Genomic DNA, 22,323 nt, shown 5'->3' on the forward strand with positions numbered 1-22,323 from the left:
TCTTTATATTTGTAGCCAACGTAAGATAGTAATTATGATATCTGCATTACTCTTCTGATCAAGCATGAGCATGGTTTATATTAAATAAATATTGCAGTTAAAGGTGCCCCAATTTTTTACGTCAAATTTGAATTGTATTATCTGGATAGTAAAGTCTATGTTTAACAGTGATTGCAAAAACAGTTTAAACAAAATTTGTCGTTTCTCTTAAGCTTACTCTATGCTTTAAAACTATAAGTGTAATATATGTTTACAAAGAACAGCTGATTAAAAATTTGAAAAGACGTTAACATATGTTTGCTGCAATGCATTTCTTATGGGTATTTCTGTAACCAGTGGGGCGGAATCCTGAATCGGGAAAGGGATGGGCATAGCTTATAAACCTTCTCCGTGGAAAAATACATATACGTACAAATTTTCATCATGATCGGTCCAATAGTTCACGATTCCATAAAGGACAAACATACAAACATTCATTTTTATATATATAGATAACAACTTTTGTTTAACTAGGGCTGTTCAAGTAGTGTATTAATTATAAACTTTGTAGAATAATTAATACACTTTCATTTTGAGTGCTGATATATATATATATATATATATATCAAATGAAATGAAATGAAAAATGTCTTTATTGGAGGCGAAGTTAGGACTATAAAGTCCTCTCTACCACTTAACCTCGACCTTAACCTGGTATATATATTTAACCTAATGTTCATATACCAGAACCTCAAATCAGGCTTAGCCTTTTAGTCCCTAAATTTTCTCATCTAACTGTAAAAATATGTGAAATAGAGTGATAATCTTTAAGTTTTTATTATATGCTGTATTCTTCAATAAAAAAAAAAAAACATTTGTGTTAATATTTTATTAATATTTATTTATTTTGGACATTTAATCTAGACATTGTTACAGTAATGTACAATCAATAATCCGATGTTTGATATATTAAGACTCTTAGCTCTGTACTGTACTGGAGTGAGAAAATAAATTCTTTCTTTCTCATTTAGTATTTTTGTTTGCGAACAACATTTATTTTAATTGTTGAGTGACAGTTCATGTTCCAGAAGGTGCCGTTGTAAGGCAACTGCGTAGCATATTCGAGTTAACTTTACCTCCATGTAACAAATTCGTCAAATAGTTCAACCAATCAAAAATGATCGAATATTTCACTAGATGTACATCAATTACCGTATAAAGCCAGATTGTTGATTGTGTGATCGAGCGAATTGTGCCAAAAACAGTCATGTTCCAGCAAAACAACCTCTCCATATTCTGCTCACTACAATGACATTTGAGGATGAAAACCGTCATAAGTGGCGTGAGTATTCCTTCAGCTCCGTTTACACAATGTGTTGTTGACTCAAGCTTCTGTTACTGAATAATTTTGTCACGTGAAACGCGTGCTCTAGCATTGTTTATCTAAGGCTTCGACGGAACATTCCGTAGTAAATTGAAAATAGAATAGTACATACATTGTATTTATAAATACTGTGTTTAGGATTAGAATTCGCAAAACAAATTTATACTTCATGGAAAACTAAACCGTTTTACATTTTTTTCTGAACATAAACATATTTGCAGGTTTCAGAATAAAAAATAAGTTATATTTGAAAAACATAAAGTAATTTGCAAAGTAATTAAAGAAGACAAGGTCATAGTCCGATGCATTGACCTTAACAGTGAAGCTATTGGCACAATTTCCCACAACTATTCCGGTGCCACTTCTATATTTACCGCGAGTCTACGTTATCACATGTACCTGTGTCTTTCTCATCCTCAACACTAGATGTGACGTAAAGCTGTCCAGCAGTACCACATCTACAACTATTCCGGTGCCACTTCTATATTTACCGCGAGTCGACGTTATCACATGTACCTCTGTGTGTTGATCTTCCTCAACACTAGATGTGACGTAAAGCTGTCCAGCAGTACCACATCTACAACTATTCCGGTGCCACTTCTATTTTTACCGCGAGTCGACGTTATCACATGTACCTCTGTGTGTTGATCTTCCTCAACACTAGATGTGACGTAAAGCTGTCCAGCAGTACCACATCTACAACTATTCCGGTGCCACTTCTATTTTTACCGCGAGTCTACGACATCACATGTACCTGTGTCTTTCTCTTCCTCAACACTAGATGTGACATAAAGCTGTCCAGCAGTACCACATCTACAACTATTCCGGTGCCACTTCTATATTTACCGCGAGTCGACGTTATCACATGTACCTCTGTGTGTTGATCTTCCTCAACACTAGATGTGACGTAAAGCTGTCCAGCAGAACCACATCTACAACTATTCCGGTGCCACTTCTATTTTTACCGCGAGTCTACGACATCACATGTACCTGTGTCTTTCTCTTCCTCAACACTAGATGTGACATAAAGCTGTCCAGCAGTACCACATCTACAACTATTCCGGTGCCACTTCTATATTTACCGCGAGTCGACGTTATCACATGTACCTCTGTGTGTTGATCTTCCTCAACACTAGATATGACGTAAAGCTGTCCAGCAGTACCACATCTACAACTATTCCGGTGCCACTTCTATTTTTACCGCGAGTCTACGACATCACATGTACCTGTGTGTGTTGATCTTCCTCAACACTAGATGTGACGTAAAGCTGTCCAGCAGAACACATCTACAACTATTCCGGTGCCACTTCTATATTTACCGCGAGTCGACGTTATCACATGTACCTCTGTGTGTTGATCTTCCTCAACACTAGATGTGACGTAAAGCTGTCCAGCAGTACCACATCTACAACTATTCCGGTGCCACTTCTATATTTACCGCGAGTCGACGTTATCACATGTACCTCTGTGTGTTGATCTTCCTCAACACTAGATGTGACGTAAAGCTGTCCAGCAGTACCACATCTACAACTATTCCGGTGCCACTTCTATATTTACCGCGAGTCGACGTTATCACATGTCCCTCTGTGTGTTGATCTTCCTCAACACTAGATGTGACGTAAAGCTGTCCAGCAGAACCACATCTACAACTATTCCGGTGCCACTTCTATATTTACCGCGAGTCGACGTTATCACATGTACCTCTGTGTGTTGATCTTCCTCAACACTAGATGTGACGTAAAGCTGTCCAGCAGTACCACATCTACAACTATTCCGGTGCCATTTCTATATTTACCGCGAGTCGACGTTATCACATGTACCTCTGTGTGTTGATCTTCCTTAACACTAGATGTGACATAAAGCTGTCCAGCAGAACCACATCTACAACTATTCCGGTGCCACTTCTATATTTACCGCGAGTCGACGTTATCACATGTACCTCTGTGTGTTGATCTTCCTCAACACTAGATGTGACGTAAAGCTGTCCAGCAGTATCACATCTACAACTATTCCGGTGCCATTTCTATATTTACCGCGAGTCGACGTTATCACATGTACCTCTGTGTGTTGATCTTCCTCAACACTAGATGTGACATAAAGCTGTCCAGCAGAACCACATCTACAACTATTCCGGTGCCACTTCTATATTTACCGCGAGTCGACGTTATCACATGTACCTCTGTGTGTTGATCTTCCTCAACACTAGATGTGACGTAAAGCTGTCCAGCAGTACCACATCTACAACTATTCCGGTGCCATTTCTATATTTACCGCGAGTCGACGTTATCACATGTACCTCTGTGTGTTGATTTTCCTCAACACTAGATGTGACGTAAAGCTGTCCAGCAGTACCACATCTACAACTATTCCGGTGCCACTTCTATATTTACCGCGAGTCGACGTTATCACATGTACCTCTGTGTGTTGATCATTCTCAACACTAGATGTGACGTAAAGCTGTCCAGCAGTACCACATCTACAACTATTCCGGTGCCACTTCTATTTTTACCGCGAGTCTACGACATCACATGTACCTGTGTCTTTCTCTTCCTCAACACTAGATGTGACATAAAGCTGTCCAGCAGTACCACATCTACAACTATTCCGGTGCCACTTCTATATTTACCGCGAGTCGACATTATCACATGTACCTCTGTGTGTTGATCTTCCTCAACACTAGATGTGACGTAAAGCTGTCCAGCAGAACCACATCTACAACTATTCCGGTGCCACTTCTATTTTTACCGCGAGTCTACGACATCACATGTACCTGTGTCTTTCTCTTCCTCAACACAAGGGGACAGCCACGTCCGTGGTTTGGTTGGCCATGTGCGGCGGAAGAAGGTGGCCCGGAGAACGAAGGTGGATGGCTTGTGTAAACCTGGAGCCAAGCTGCTGGAGGCGACGTCCGATGTGCCTCCACCTGGTAGCTGCTGTGTTATCGTCGCCGGGACCAATGATGTCGCCTCCGGTCAGCAATGCAATGTCTACCGACACCTTGAACAGCGCATTGTGACTAGGCTACTGACCTCCCGGCGTTGTTGTCTCCACCCCTGCCTCACAGACACGACTTACCCACCGTGTCATCAAATTAATCAAGAGGTCGCACTATTAAAACGCATATATTGAGGAACTATGCGCAAGATACCGTGGGCGGTGGTGTTTGGGATTTCAACCAAATAAGCAGAAGTGCTTTCACGTCTCATGGATGCACTTGAAAGCAGAGCAGCAAGCATCTTCTGGCGGACCTGCTGATTGATTGTCTGCGGAGGTTTGAATCGCTCCAATCCTCGAACTTCGTCCCGGATTCCTGTCACCGCTGCCGAGCCACTGCCGACACGGCCACAGAGGTCTTCAACTACCCCAATGCCGACTACCTTGGAACTGCCAGTAGTCGCTGCTTATCCCCACGTGCTTCCCTATGACTCATTCGCAGAGGCACTAAAAAGCGGATCATCGATAAGAAAGCCTGATTCAACCTTTATTAATGCCATGAATCAGCAAAAAAACTGTCCGCCTTTCAGTTGTGTGAATCTGACATAAAAATATCAGAATCGGGGAATTACCCAACCAAACAGTCTCAAGAAAACCCAAATCAAATTCAAAAAAATTTCAAAACTCAATTCAAGCATTTTCTGTTGTGCACCAGAATGCACAGTCCTGCTGCCACAAATAAAGTCGACGAGCTGATGCTCATGGCAGAAGAGCTGCATCCTGACATAGCTATTTGTTGTTTCTGAGCATGGCTTCACGGCTGATACTGTTGCAATGTTCAGAATCAATAATTACGAATTGGCTAGCGTTTATAACCGAACTAACTACAAAGGGGGTGGCGTGGCAATCTTTGTCAAATACCGACTAAATTACCAGCTATTAAAAGTGGATTATAGTAGTGATCTAAACTTTGAAGTGGCTGGGGTAAAAATTTGATCAAAAATCCATTGGAAAAATCACAGTAATTGGCTTATATAGATCTCCAAATGGGTGCAGCACCACATTTTTTGAAAACTTTGAAACACTTCTAAATTTTTTTCATTCAAAATTATTGAAGTTCATCATCATTGGTGACTTCAACATCGACGTTCTGGACCACGCTAACCCCCTGGCCCAGCGGCTTCGCGATAATCTTATCTTCTTTCGGTTTAACATGGTCCGTGAACTCACCAACACGAGTCCTCTGCCGCGTCGAGTACGGCCATCGACAACGTCATCACAAACATCCCAGACGTTTCGGTCTCTGTTCTGAACGCGGCCATTTCGGATCACTTCGCCCAGGAAGCCATAATTACCCACTCCAAACCAAAATTTAAACCTCTCCCTCCGTGAAAATAAAACGAGATGTAAAGTCTGCAAACGTTGATCTTTTCAACAATTGTCCTCAGGAAGGAGTCGTGGTCATTCCTGGATTCTTTCGATCAAGTGGAGGAAGCCTTCAATGCATTTTTAAAGCGAGTAATTTTTCATTTAAATGTCACTCGTCCATTCAAAAATTTCAAAGAATGTTTTCAAAGGAGAAGAGATACCTGGATTACTCAGGATATTCTCAAATCAAGAGAAAAGGCTTAAGTTTTATCATTCGATATATGTAGGGACCGAAAACGAACAATTCAAAACTTTTTTTCGAAATTTCAAGCAAAATTATCGAAAAGAAATAAGGATGGCCAAGGCACGAGATGTCGAAACCAAACTGAGACAATCAGACAATTTTTTCAAAAAGCGCTTGGAACATTATAAAAAACAGCACAAAACAACAAAACTTTCCAAATTTTCAACTCCGACACTTAAAACAACAAATAAAATAATTGATGATCCGTTTGAAGTGGCAAGCGAATTTAACAAATTTTTTTCAACTGTGGCTGAACCAGACGACTCATTTTCGGATAGCCCTCGCGATGATCCATTGACGAGACCGATCTCGTCTATGGTTCTTATTCCTGTGAGTGAGGTGGAGGTGGCCCGTATCGTGCGGGGATTTGAGACCGAAAAAATCCAGTGACACCAATGGCATGTCTGTGTGGTTGCTCAAGGGGGTGCTACAAATACCTCTTGACTCCAATCACCCGACTGATCAATCTTTCATTTGCTCAAGGCGTATTCCCGTCGGCATTGATGATTGCTAAAGTTATACCAATTTTCAAAAAGGACGATGCTTGCATTCCAAGCAACTATCGTCCAATTTCTATACTCCCAGTTTTCAGCAAAATTTTCGAAAAAGCTTTTCTCAAACAATTTGAAAAATTTCTTGATCGTTACGAGATTCTATGTCCCGAACAATTTTGGGTTCAGGAAAAACAAGTCGAAAATCGACGCTGTAACGAATCTAATTTACAATGTTTGTCGAGGGCCTAGAGAGGCGAGAGCACGTGCTAAGCATATTTCTCGACCTCTCTAAAGCTTTTTGACTGTGTGCATCATGCAACACTGTTGCACCAGTTGTGGTCAAGTGTGGTATTCGGGGGACTGCCGCACGATTGGATCTCGTCTTATTTAAAAGATAGAGAGCAGTGCGTGCAGATTGCGAGTGTCTTGTCAGACAAAGTCAAAATGCCCTACGGTGTCCCACAGGGATCAATATTAGGACCAGCCCTTTTTCTAATTTTACGTCAACAGATTGAATTCTACAATCCAGAATGGAAAATTAATTCAATATGCTGACGATACGACTCTCTGCAATCAGATCAAAATCAATAAACGAACTTGAAATGGAGTCATTCATTGAATTGAATTCATGCATCGAATATTTCTCCAGAATCAATCTGAAAACAAACAGTTCCAAATCAAACGTCATACATTTTTGCCTTCGGCAACAAGGACAAGAGCTCCGACCCGCGGTGATGGTGGACGATTTCCTTCTGGAAGAAACAGACTCCATTAAGTTCCTTGGAATGTACCTTGATCGGGGGCTGACATGGGACGATCACATTGAAAACGTCGTTTGCTCTAAGATTGCTTCGGGAATTTATGTCCTGCGCAATCTTGCAAAATTTTGTTCGGTGGATGTATTAAAAATGGCCTATTTCGGTCTGATACATCCACATTTGACATATGGCTTGAGATTGTGGGGAAGCTGTTCCAAGTACAGATTTGAAAGAGTTTTTCAGATCTCAAAAGAAAGCCGTAAGAATTCTTTCAAAATTAAACCCCAGAGAGTCGTGCAAATATGCCTTTAGGGAGCTTGGATTGCTGACCCTTCCCTGTCTCTATATTCTCGAGGTGGCCTTGTACTGCCGACTTAAATGCGAGTTGGTACGGGGCAGGGATGTCCACCAATATGGACTAGAGGCAGGAATAACTTTCGAGTCGAACAGCACAGAACGGCAGCTTTCGAACACTTACCATCTCAAGTTGGAGTCAGACTAATGAATAGGCTCCCTGAGGGCATCAAACAACTCAATGAAACAAAACAATTCAAAACTCGACTAAAACATTTTCTTATGTCAAAGGCATTTTACTCAACTGATGAGTTCATGATGGGCCGCTGGGATGAAAATTTTTGAAATTAAACAATAACCACGATATCCCCGGTTCTGATACATGCAATGTAATATAATTCTTGTATGTATTTACCTTGACCAACATCATTTATCTGATGTACTTATTTACTTTATTATAGTTATGTTGACGCATGCCATGCAATATTTTAATTGTTTCACGCAATAAAGAATATTATTATTATTATTATTATTATTATTATTAACAATAAAGCTGTCCAGCAGTACCACATCTACAACTATTCTGGTGCCACTTCTATTTTTACCGCGAGTCTACGACATCACATGTACCTGTGTCTTTTCTCTTCCTCAACACTAGATGTGACATAAAGCTGTCTAGCAGAACCGCATCTACAAGGTATTCCGGTGCCACTTCTATATTTACCGCGAATCTACTTTATGACATGTACCTCTGTGTGTTGATCTTCCTCAACACTAGATGTGACGTAAAGCTGTCCAGCAGTACCACATCTACAACTATTCCGGTGCCACTTCTATATTTACCGCGAGTCGACGTTATCACATGTACCTCTGTGTGTTGATCTTCCTCAACACTAGATGTGACGTAAAGCTGTCCAGCAGAACCACATCTACAACTATTCCGGTGCCACTTCTATTTTTACCGCGAGTCTACGACATCACATGTACCTGTGTCTTTCTCTTCCTCAACACTAGATGTGACATAAAGCTGTCCAGCAGTACCACATCTACAACTATTCCGGTGCCACTTCTATATTTACCGCGAGTCGACGTTATCACATGTACCTCTGTGTGTTGATCTTCCTCAACACTAGATGTGACGTAAAGCTGTCCAGCAGAACCACATCTACAACTATTCCGGTGCCACTTCTATTTTTACCGCGAGTCTACGACATCACATGTACCTGTGTCTTTCTCTTCCTCAACACTAGATGTGACATAAAGCTGTCCAGCAGTACCACATCTACAACTATTCCGGTGCCACTTCTATATTTACCGCGAGTCGACGTTATCACATGTACCTCTGTGTGTTGATCTTCCTCAACACTAGATGTGACGTAAAGCTGTCCAGCAGTACCACATCTACAACTATTCCGGTGCCACTTCTATATTTACCGCGAGTCGACGTTATCACATGTACCTCTGTGTGTTGATCTTCCTCAACACTAGATGTGACGTAAAGCTGTCTAGCAGAACCGCATCTACAAGTATTCCGGTGCCACTTCTATATTTACCGCGAGTCGACGTTATCACATGTACCTCTGTGTGTTGATCTTCCTCAACACTAGATGTGACGTAAAGCTGTCCAGCAGTACCACATCTACAACTATTCCGGTGCCACTTTTATATTTACCACGAGTTTACCAATAGGCTTCTCGTAACGAGTTTTGTCTCATCTTAAGTAGTTACTTCTAAACATGTGCAAAATTGTGCGTCATTTAGTATTCATGATTGGTATTGCGTGTTTGCTATTATTCCTAAGCTCACCTCTCAGAAATTTTCAAAATTTTCTCTTTTCTCTGATTCTGGACGATATCTCGAGAACAAACTGACTCTTAGGCTCAAAATTGTGCGTGTAGCCCCATTGCTACATAGGTAGTATCAAGTTGCATGCCACTCCATGGGATTTGGTTGAGCCTTTGCTAACATTTTTACAGTGGTTTTTTGCGTACCCATGATGGAATAGAGAACATATAGATTTTTAAAACAAAATGAAGAATCATTTGACACGTTAACATGTGCTATTGTAACGAATGTAGCCTAAATTTCACTATAGTATTTTAAGAAAGACTGTATCTGCAAATTTCAAATTTGTCATGAAAGTTTATTTCTAGATGATCGGTTATGGTGTTTGTATGAGTGATAATAAAATCACTTGTATTTTAAATTCAGTTGTTGAAAATAGCACTGATAATTTATTACAAGTACGTTTTGGTGGCTATTTCGTTTAGCATTATTCATTAAACCAACAGTTTTCAAATTACACCTTATCCGTAGCCATTATCATTATCAATCCCGCTGTGGTCATTACAAATTTTCAAATCTGTGTGGATCGCTTTTACATAATAATAATCTCTTTATCTTAATAAAAATCTATATGATTATTTGAGACTTATCACCCAATAAGCTGGTACAAATTATCTTCTTTCTGCCGGGTGGCCGTGAAATTTCTATTCTGTCCGTTCTATGTTGAACATGAAATAAGCTATAGTTTTGAAATTTCATGAAATTTTGCACGCTTCAGCGAAAACTGTTTCGCGACAGGTGTTCAGACGAGCTCCAATTCCAAAAGCCTGGTTGAAAGAACGGTTTGTTGAACACCTTCCGGAGGATTCCTTCTTTGGCGTACTTGGAGGACATTTTTGTACCTCTGGTCATCCAGAATTGTCTCAGTTGCCCCCCCCCCTTCACCACCCCGAACTTCGCCTCTGGACGTGGGCTTATTTAGTGTCATAGAGGGATTGGGCGTGATTGATGGATAAATCGGAGCAAAGATTGAAATGTAACAAGCCACGACAGGATGCCCAAAGGAAGTGAGCTGAGCACAAGAGGAAGCAATGTTTAACACTTGAATGGACGAAGAGTTCGATCGGTCGGCAATATTCTCAAGTACAAAGCTGTCAGGCATTGACAGTCTACTTGACTTTCCACTGTCTTCGGTTTACTCCTTGGATACGTTATTTTCTTTGAAACTTAAAACGTTTTTGGAACCTTACGTGTGACGTAACTTTTAATGTTTATTGTCTATTGAAATTACGATATTATTATGGTGCTATTAAATAGGTAATAGGTTACAGATATTGTCTTCTACGGCAGTGGAATTTCAATTAATCGTACTAAACGTTTTGAAGTAGATGCGATCCACACCGAGTTGCAAATTTGTAATGGCCGCCCCAAGAATCGAACTCGTAACCTCTCGGTTTTAGTCGCAGGGCTACGGATATAATTTGATTTCTACCTTTGTTTTAATGATTACTGCTAAATTTAATTGCCCCCAAAACGTACCTGAAAACAACAGTGTTATTTTCATCAACCGAATTTATTAATACAAGTGGTTTTATTATCACTCATGTAAAACCTAAATACATAAATGTTTAATTTCAAATACATAATTCTAAATATGTAACCGGCATGTGCCTTTTTACTTATTAATACAATTAACGAATCGCAAACCTAAAATTAAACTAATTTCTCTTAACGTGAAAGTAGAAAAAGTTAAATTTTGCGCGACGGAAACTAGGTGTTAAATATACTTTTTTATCTAATGTTCATTGTATCAACAAGGGTCTCTGAGGTTGCAGGACAAATTTCAAGTTATTTTATCAGTTAAATATTATGTTGCAGCTCTGACCCATGTTAAAGTATCATATATGATTGTACTCAGCTTGATTAAAAAATGTATTTGATTTTCACCTTGCCATCATTTTTTTACCCAGAAGATCAATATAAAAATATTCGCTAACGCGAATAACTCTAACCCCATGGAGAGATAAGCACCTATGTAGAAATCGACGTTGTGTATGTAGAAATTAAGCTGCATGCAAACTTCTATGTCTATACAGTATCTATTCTATATAAAGTCAGTTCCTTGGAGATATCGTTCAGACAGACAGACAGAAATACAATTGTTCCAGCCTCTTGAGTGAGGCTTCGCTAACGCTCAGCCAAAACAAATCAAAAGCTGTAGAAGACCGATAAAAGTTACAAATTATTTTCATTTGATGGATCTAGATAAGTCATACACCGTGCTAGAACGGTAGAAGAATTTCTTACAATGCAAGATAAAGGTGCAAAATTTGTTAAGTAACTATGCTCCATTGCACATTGTTTCTTGGCGAAAAATAAAATTCGCCAAAGATGTCAGAGAGCGGTGTACAAGGAAAGTTTTTGAGAACGTATAAAACATGGTTTTGAAATTGTCACCAGCTGTGTATTATTCTTGCGTTCTGTTTCCAAGCGACACGAAATGGTTGATGTGAGTGTATGTGTAGCTACACAAGGACAACGTATACGTACAACGGTGTAAGAAGCACGCTTGTACACCAGGCGCGTGACCGAACCATCGTCACCTCCCCACGCGCCTGGCACATGGACATAGTAGCGTACCTCTTGACTGTGTGGACAAAATACAATGTAAACGACAACGTCACGCTAAGATCAGTAAGTAAGTAGGATGTCAATACTCACCTACTGCTGTGCTAGATCCCGTCAGTGGTAGTACTAGGCCTGGCCGCTGTGTGCAATATTCATCCAATGGAAATTGAGTTTATTATGTTTTCTGTTTAAAATCAGTTTACAAATTTACTTTGACAAAGTAATTTAAACTGATTCAAACGTTTATTATAACAACGCCAGTTACTGAAAAGGATATCAATTATCTTTAGTATATTAAAGAAATGGCGGCAATGAAAACTTTTAAACTTTGAATATCTTAAAATCTAGCATTTTTTCTCAAGAATTGCAAGAGTAAAAGTTTTAGAGAGGTTTTTTCTCAAATGTAATGCCTTTGAAAATTACTTAAATCAAATAATAAATAACTGGTTTAGATCAGATTTACTGTAACAAGACATGACCCATATTGAGAGCTGCCGTTTATTTACTTTTTGTATTGTTGGCTATTCGCTGAGAACCTCAATGTGGACCATGTCTTGTCACAGTAAATCTGCTCTAAACCAGTTGTTTATAATTCGATTAAATAATTTTCCTGGCATTACATTTGTGATAAAATTCTCTTTAAACTGCTATTCCTGCAATTGTTGAGAAAAATGCTAGTTTTTAATATATTCAAAGTTTAAAAGTTTTAATGGCCGCCATTAATTTTATTACAATTTTTTCGGTAACTGATCTTATTATATACATTTGAGCCAAATTTGGTACAATTTAATTAATTAGTTTTTAATATTTAATTTTTTTATATAAAAACACATACAGACAGACAGATGGGAAATTAAGCATCGGAGACCCATGTTCATACGGTGAAATATGTTTGTCTTGACCTGAGCAATAACGCATTATACCTTTGTCCAGAGAGTTACGGGACTTTGTTTGAAGGTTATTTTTCACGATGGAAGGATTGTAAAGGAAACCGGACATTGACTCCAGAGACGTAGGTGATTGGTAGACGAATGCAGACTTATTGTGTGACCTGTATTCTGTAGTTCAGTTTTAATGATTAGTGTTGTGTATAGATTTGTATTAAGTGCATGTTTTTAGAGTTAGTGAAGTTGACAAACAACATGGTGGTTGTGATTCCTGACTTAGGCGTTGCCACAACGCTTTGGTATGATTTGTTTATTTTAACCTAGTTTGTAATTATGTTAGTTCTTTACCTGAAGAAGAGATCACATTGCAGATCTCGAAACGTAGTGTTACTCATTTCTTGTTTCACTGAACGATGGCAAATGTCCGGGAAAATCCTGTTTCCTTCAGTTACGGGACAGTCTGTATCAACATAATCGAACAAGTATTTTGAATGAGTTTAGCGCTCGTTCACATACCTCTTAGATCAGCGTCTGGGATCTGACGCTGTCACAGACCTGACTCCTGGAATCTGGAGTCATGTTCGTCTGGATATTGTAGAGTGCAGCAAGTAAGAGGAATATGAACTGGAGCTGAACTCAACATTTGCATTGCATCAACCCTTCCCACTATAGCTACGCTACGTTATGTGAAGTAAGCGGTATTTTGACTTAAAATAAGAAAATTATTTCGAGTATTATTACAGAATGAAGTTGACGTCACCAATGAGAAAGGTTAGCGGTAACAGTCGCGTCACATTCCCGGTCATCTGTCCAACTGTGCAAGGCTTCCTATTTATGGAAGGATTGCATCATTGAGTATTGCTCACAGACCTCTTGGTATACACATTGTGCAAATATCTATATATAATTATACAGTTCATATCAAAAATCGCAATATGTAAGGAATGTACTGATTAAAACGCCAAGAAATGAAAAAAAGTGAAACACCCTAATCTTAATATTATAAATGCGCGTAAACTGTTCAAACCGATTGTACTGAAGTTTTACATAAACATCGTTACGGTTCTGGGATAAATACAGAGTTATTCTTATTTCGAAAATCCCTCAAGACCACGCCCCACTGGTCTTTAAAATAGTAAAATTCCCATCTGGTTGTGAAATATTAATTTAAAGAGTCTGTCAAATGTAATCAACAGCTCTGTACAAATATTGTTGTATGACAGTATAACCATACGCTTAGTGAAGTTAACAAATTTTTTTATTTTTTTTTTTTTTATTGTTGTATGACAGTATAACCATATGCTTAGTGAAGTTAACAAATATTTTTTATTTTATTTTTTATTTATAGTGTGAAAACAAAGAGCTTAAATGTAACAACACCACTTCTTAATTCAACCTTTTCTATAACTGCTGTTGATCACAGAGTAAGAAAATATTCAGATATTAAAATAAAAAATATTATTAAAAATATATTATATATATATATATAAATATACACTTTTTGGAAAAGTTTCTTGGTCGTGGTACCAAGGCAAACTCAACATTGGCATCGGAAACGTAATTCACTCAAACCAGAAGTGCTCATACAAAATGTGCAAAGCTTACAAAATTACGTGCTATATAAGAATGAAATGAAAAAAATCAAAGAATTTAACCCTAAAATTACATACGTAGGGATAAAAGCTTCATATAATCAAACCCCAGTGCTGAAATACTTCAATATTAAAGTTAATAACCGAGAACAAAATGCATTTTTCACATACAATTCCTTGACCTAATATGATGACCGCCATGTCCTCTAAAGACCGGAAGGGCGGATGTTATGACCCGCGCATGTGCCAATGGCCGATGTGAAACCGTACTTCCGGAAAGTACGGCGGCACCAGTCAGTTCTATAAGCGTGATTTTCCGTACGAGCGTACATTTGCATGGCTTTTGTTGGTGTGCCGTCCAGGCCCGGATAAACCCCACGGTTTGAATGAGCAGTAGAGTATCTAATTCAGCTGAAACAGCTGATGGTGGAAGTGGATTCTTGACTTCTAGCACCATTTTTATTCATCCGTCAATAACTGAAACTTTAACGCTGTGTTGAAAAATTGTTTATTTCCTCGGAAATGATGACTTAACTAATTGGTGATGAAATGTACGACACGAGACCTACCGTTCTTGAAAACGAAACAACTCCGTTTGCACGTGATACAAAATTAAAATATGTTTATGGTCATTTCGGGAATGTGAGATTATTTTGTGATCCAGAAAACCTCAAAAAGTGTATTGTCAAAATACCCATTCAAAAATCTACCCTGAAGGTTGGGTTAGTTAGATTTCACGACAGTAAAAATTACTCATTTCAATTTCGACATAAAACAGTTCGATGACTCTGAATTTTAGGAGGGTTTCATTTAGTCCAAGTTTCATTTAGTCCAGGTTTCATAAGTCCAGGTTTCACTTCGTCCAGGTCTAATATTAAATTATAGAATATAACGCCGAAACCTGGAATAAACTAAGCCTAGCCTAACTTTTCTGTAAATTTATAGCAATTGGTACAGTTTCTTGGTTTTGAGCCTAGAATGTAGAGTATTAAGATTGAAAATAGTTATTATGATTTCATTTTTATAAAACTTCAAATAAATGTGCACTTTTAAACCCTTCAATATTTTGACGCATTGGAATACCTATTTAAATATGAATTTATAATATTTTCATCATATCAATTGACCATATTTTAATCTACTTGGGTTTTTATAATTATTCTGCTTTCCGTTTCTGGATATCAGCGTCATCATTTACAAACTGTACTCTGGGTTACACTCAGAATTACCTCTTCATTTTTGTTAAATTTTTCACTATACTAACTATAGTATTGGTTACTCCGATCTTAGTATTTGTTCTATGGTGATTTTGCTTTATATATATAAACAAATACATATATTAACAGTATATATATATATATATATATATATATATAATATATATATATTATTTATAACTATTTAATTTCCTCCGGTCTTAGTCTTTTTTGTTCCATAGTTCATTTTCCTTATTTCCTGGTCAAGAAAATATACACCTACAGAGATCTGAGAAGCCTATTTATATCAAAAGACAACAAAGGTGGGTTTTATAAAATTCTTTAAATTTACAGTAAAAGTTAGTTAGGAGCTTTGTATTTTATAACTACTACTTAATACTTGCCAAATTATTAATAATAATTAAGAGCCTCAACTCTATGTTGTCAATGGTTAGAGTCTTACTGGAACCATCAATGATCGAGACTCTCAATTCCATGTTTACAATAATTAAGAGTATCATAATCATATTATTAATAATTACAAGTATCATCACTTTGTTGTAAATAAGATTCCAATGATTGATGAGAGTCTAATCAACATAACATCAATAATACATTAAGAGTTTCATCATCATATTATAAATAATCAGGAGTATTAATTTCACTCTCAGTATTAGAATTGTTGAGAGTCTAATAATTTTATTATTAATAATTAAGAATCATATCTCTATGTTGTCCTTGTTGAGAGAGTATCATCATAGTTTTTTCTTACAATGACGAATCTGAATAATGTATTGTCAATAAATAAATTATGAGTTTCTTCGAAATTTTTCCAAAGATTGGAGTTATCAATGGAGAACGAGTGTGACACGAGTTAAGCTCTCTTAACTCGACGAACATGACAAAACATGTTAACAACCCCACGACGGAAGCTTGTCGCCAGCGATAGGATTCTGACACGCAATTCACTGTCAGGCGACAGCATCCAGCTCGGGGTCGAGTCTGCAATAATTGCGCTTCGCGTTACTGCGCTGTAACTGCTCATTGAGTGACGCATAACGCATGTTTTGAGGCGAACTGATCTGTAATGAAATTTCGCGTTGTAATACAATTTTGCTTTACAGTAACAACAGGCTTTGCTGAAATTGCAGGCAAAATGTCGTTATTGAGATATCTGGCGGGAACAGACAGACAGACAGACAGAAACTACACAGATAGAAGTAACAGCTCAATTCAATTTCTTGGCATCCCAGCTAAATCCCATGCACTATCATTCAACGCTATCTTGTCCATATGCAGCAGAAAACTGATGCAACGGGGATTCGGAGGTCTCGATAGAATGTAACAAAAGTCTTGCCAGCCAATCCACCAATATCGAAGCCAAATGTTCGAATATCGTATGGTTGTATTCAGTCTGTGGTTGATTTTCTCGTTCCATCGTGATTACGTAAGGTCAAAAAATGTTCGCAAAAAAAAGAAGTAACAGAGTTTTCTACACGTAACGTAGCTATGGTGGGAAGGGTTGGTGCAGTGCGATATAGGTTGGTTCCAGTTAACCTTCCTGGAAACAGACGCTATCACAGACTTGACTCCTGGAATCTGGAGACATCTACGTCTGAAGTGGAGGTGAGATGGTATTTCAGTAATCAGTACTTTGTAACAGTTACTTTTCTCCAACATCTGTAACGGTTACTGAGAACCAAAAATACTGATGACAGTGATACTTTGTATCTAGTACTCCATATGGTTGGTTACAAGATGCAGTTCTTGTACTGATTATTTTACTAGTCCTGAAGTACTCATATCCTCACTGATACCGAATACTGAAATACTGATCTGAGGCTGACAACACTACAACATAAATACCGCGATCGTACCGCTCCAACTGCAAAATATTGCTACTTCACAATGTAAATCACTCATCAACCGGTGTCAGTGTGATATTCTTGAATTAGTTATTGAGTAATAAATATATTTTTTTAATGAAAACAAAACAGTTTATATATTAAAAGTGTTTAATTACGTAAACTATGATAAGAAATGTAATGCCTTTAATTCAAATGAGAGTTTGTTTAAATTTTGTAGTAGGTAATACAAAACAAAACTGTACCTAAAATGCGCTAAATTTATTCAATTAAAATTACTTATAAAATAGACCTGTATATTCATAACCTTAAAGAATACCCAGTGTAACAGCCCATTTGACTATTGACAGTAGCAGAAGTTCAATTTACTGTTCAATTCATTAATACATATGAAAATGTATACGTTTTAATAATAATATATTATTTTTATACACTTTTACATAATTACGTTGTACTTTTGGATTCTATTAATTATCAAACTGTGTTCGATGCTGATTTCAAGTCTCCAGTATTTGTACTCAGTATCGCCGGCTAACGGTATCAGAAGTAACGGTTACAGGTTCTTACTGTTTTAGCCCATCTCTAGTCGGAAGGTTTCTAAAAAAGGTCGGCCACGAAGAAGCTCAAAATGAACGCTTTACACCGTTTCGACATCGGAGATTGTAATGTGATAGGTATATTGCGGTGTGATAGGTATATTGTAGTGTGATAGGTATATTGTAGCGTGATAGGTATATTGTAGCGTGATAGGTATATTATAGCGTGATAGGTATATTGTAGCGTGATAGGTATATTGTAGCGTGATAGGTATATTGTAGTGTGATAGGTATATTGTAGCGTGATAGGTATATTGTAGTGTGATAGGTATATTGTAGTGTGATAGGTATATTGTAGCGTGATAGGTATATTGTAGCGTGATAGGTATATTGTAGCGTGATAGGTATATTGTAGCGTGATAGGTATATTGTAGCGTGATAGGTATATTATAGCGTGATAGGTATATTATAGCGTGATAGGTATATTGTAGCGTGATAGGTATATTGTAGCGTGATAGGTATATTGTAGTGTGATAGGTATATTGTAGCGTGATAGGTATATTGTAGCGTGATAGGTATATTGTAGCGTGATAGGTATATTGTAGCGTGATAGGTATATTGTAGCGTGATAGGTATATTGTAGCGTGATAGGTATATTGTAGCGTGATAGGTATATTGTAGCGTGATAGGTATATTGTAGCGTGATAGGTATATTGTAGCGTGATAGGTATATTAAAGTGTGTGATAGGTATATTGTAGCGTGATAGGTATATTGTAGCGTGATAGGTATATTGTAGCGTGATAGGTATATTGTGGTGTGATAGGTATATTGTGGTGTGATAGGTATATTGTAGCGTGATAGGTATATTGTAGCGTGATAGGTATATTGTAGCGTGATAGGTATATTGTAGCGTGATAGGTATATTATAGCGTGATAGGTATATTGTAGTGTGATAGGTATATTGTAGCGTGATAGGTATATTGTAGCGTGATAGGTATATTATAGCGTGATAGGTATATTGTAGCGTGATAGGTATATTGTAGCGTGATAGGTATATTGTAGTGTGATAGGTATATTGTAGCGTGATAGGTATATTGTAGTGTGATAGGTATATTGTAGCGTGATAGGTATATTGTAGCGTGATAGGTATATTGTAGCGTGATAGGTATATTGTAGCGTGATAGGTATATTGTAGCGTGATAGGTTATATTGTAGCGTGATAGGTATATTGTAGCGTGATAGGTATATTGTAGCGTGATAGGTATATTGTAGCGTGATAGGTATATTGTAGCGTGATAGGTATATTGTAGCGTGATAGGTATATTGTAGCGTGATAGGTATATTGTAGCGTGATAGGTATATTGTAGCGTGATAGGTATATTGTAGCGTGATAGGTATATTGTAGCGTGATAGGTATATTGTAGCGTGATAGGTATATTGTAGCGTGATAGGTATATTGTAGCGTGATAGGTATATTGTAGCGTGATAGGTATATTAAAGTGTGATAGGTATATTGTAGCGTGATAGGTATATTGTAGCGTGATAGGTATATTGTAGCGTGATAGGTATATTGTGGTGTGATAGGTATATTGTGGTGTGATAGGTATATTGTAGCGTGATAGGTATATTGTAGCGTGATAGGTATATTGTGGTGTGATAGGTATATTGTGGTGTAATCTGGGTGAACTCAAATTGTTGATTCGATAAGACGCTACAATAAGTGGAAGGTGAACTGAGCCAAACTCAACACCACATAGACAATGTACGACTAGAAGCGAGCAGTGTAAAGTTATCATTTAGAGATAACTGTTTATCTCAGGAACTCCACTCTGCGGACTTCCGTTTAGCGAATCATTTCGGGGAGACACACTTTTGACTCGTGTAGAATAAATAAGACACTATTAGAAATTTTAAATGGTAAGGTAATAAATGTCTAATAACATGTTTTCATAGTTTATGCTATGAATAATGTTATGAGGTTAATTTAATGAGAAAATAATAATAGTTTTATAACGTGAGCGTCTTATGGCATTGGGATTAGTTAACTGGAATCTGTTGTTGATAATACAAAACACTATTATTTGGAAAATTACATAACATAATGTTTAGAAACTGCATACCTACAAAACAAAACTTTCCTACTTAAAGGTGTATTTCTAGAAAATATTTCTATTTTCTCAACAAATTTTACAAATTAAACAATTTTAAAAACCAAATAATTGCATTTATTGAATTTCTATTTTTTACAACAACAATAACACGAGAGTATACTTTTCATAATTTTCCAATATTATGCGTCTTTCCACACTTTTACTTGTATGTTGCAGTGGTTATATATAATACAACAAATCTTGTAATTAAGTTTTATGACATGTGCAATAGCCAACTCAAATTATTTATTTCGTTAAAGTAGTAGATTTTGAAAGCACAATTCTTCAAAACTCTGTTGGGAAACAATTTAAATCCTTATACGTATGTCTATTGATATAAAGTTCTAATGTAGTTTACTTCAATCTTACACGATGCTCAGAACATCGAATGCAGAACTAGAACTGAAATTGCTAGATTTTAACTGAGAATATCAACCTTCAAACGTTCCAGAGAGAGCACACAAAAATAAAGCGTGCTTCCAACCTTAAACGGAGGATTGGGGAATTGTAAAAGAAGAACAATGGTTCAAACTATAAGTCTCTTGAAGTTCTGCTGAAGTTTTGATCAAAAATATATACTTTAATACAATTAATTCTTTTGTCGACAATCTATCTGTTTTAATAATTTAATCACACACAATTTTAATATAATTGAGTTCATCCGTTGAGGGGGTTTACGTTTCCAATTTCGAATTTCCTCATAATCTCCGATTTATGGTTGGGTTAAAGGTTCAGTATATACCCCCAAAACCGGAATGTTTGGTCTCATTCCGATCCCACCTGGATACTGGTGGTTATATATCTGTTCAAACATTAATGGAACCCGTAGCGTACCAGGATTTCGGACATTTGTCATCGTTTTATATTGCAAAAGGTATAACACAACGTTTCGAGGATTGGACACAACGTGGTTTCAGATGACACTTCGCGGCGCCTTTCTGTTCTTTATTTTTGTATCAATACCTCCCCCACCTGACGAAGAGGGTAGATTCCAATCCTCGAAACGTTGTGTTTTATCTTTTGTAACGTATAACGATAGCAAATGTCCGAAATCCTGTTATCCTTAAAAACCTTCCATCGTCAATAGCAAGCTTTAAAGAAAGGGCCTAGCATATATCGGTAAGTGTAAAACATTTTACTAGCCGTTGAATACGTATTGTTTTAAGTTTACCACAATGAACCGGTGTATTACACTAGAACACGACTGTTTGTCAGACTAAAAAAGGGAACACAAAGGTTTTAGATACATGGCTCTTGAAACGGATTTATTGAAAGTAATCGGCGATTTCAGAGCCTAAATGTCCAGTTAGACGTGATCGCCATCGTTATCGAGTTCAATAGATGTGACTGATTGCATCAATAACAATTATAACGTCTGAAGATGCTCTTCTTATCGAAGTTGCTGGCAAATGGAAGTTGCCGTCATCAGAATTCGCTTCTATGCATGTTCCCATTACTTTATCCAGTGCATTTATTCAGTTGAAGTAGTTTAGAATTTTGGGAAATTAGTGGGAAAAATTTGATCGCGTGTTTGTTATTTTTGGACGAATCGTAACTGATTTCGTGTACTCTTTCCTGAGTTTCTAAACATATATTTTGCTTATCTTCAAACTGCTCCTCCATTTTACTGCATGGACGTGTGTGCTGAATCCAATAAGGTACTTCAGAGTTCAATTGTAAGCATAAACGCAGCTCTGGTTGTGTAAATAATACTGGAAAGTATATTTTAATTTGTGCTGATATGGTATTGGGTGCTGATACAATTTTGAGGATACAGTGGCCAGTTTAAAATTATCACGTGTATTCATATTAATTACTAATTTTAATGGTTTACTTTCAATTGTATAATATTGCCAAATCTATATTTTGTCTCAATGACATGCAGACTATAAAATATACTAAAAACTAACAAGCAAAATGTTTGCTTTGATAGAAAATGTATTAAAATATTGGTAAGTATATCTTGTTTTTTAGATATGCTAAGAAGAACCACGTTGTTAAATATTTATTTTTAAATTGTCTAATAAATGCCTTTAACTCTTTCAGCTCCAGGCGTCTATGTTATTCTACCAAGCGTGTAAACATCATAACCTCTTGGAGTTGAGAGAGTTGACGTTAAAGTTAGTTAACGTGCCTTACGGTGAGGTAACTATTACTGATGTGTCTGG

The 22,323-nt window shown here is 37.2% G+C and overlaps 1 protein-coding gene across 1 annotated transcript in view; it reads left to right on the forward strand.

The window, feature by feature from the left end:
- Positions 1-22,323, forward strand: part of LOC124368037 — a 131,252-nt gene that overhangs the window by 86,401 nt on the left and 22,528 nt on the right.

Source organism: Homalodisca vitripennis, chromosome 8, assembly GCF_021130785.1.
Source record: "Homalodisca vitripennis isolate AUS2020 chromosome 8, UT_GWSS_2.1, whole genome shotgun sequence".
NCBI lineage: Eukaryota > Metazoa > Arthropoda > Insecta > Hemiptera > Cicadellidae > Homalodisca > Homalodisca vitripennis.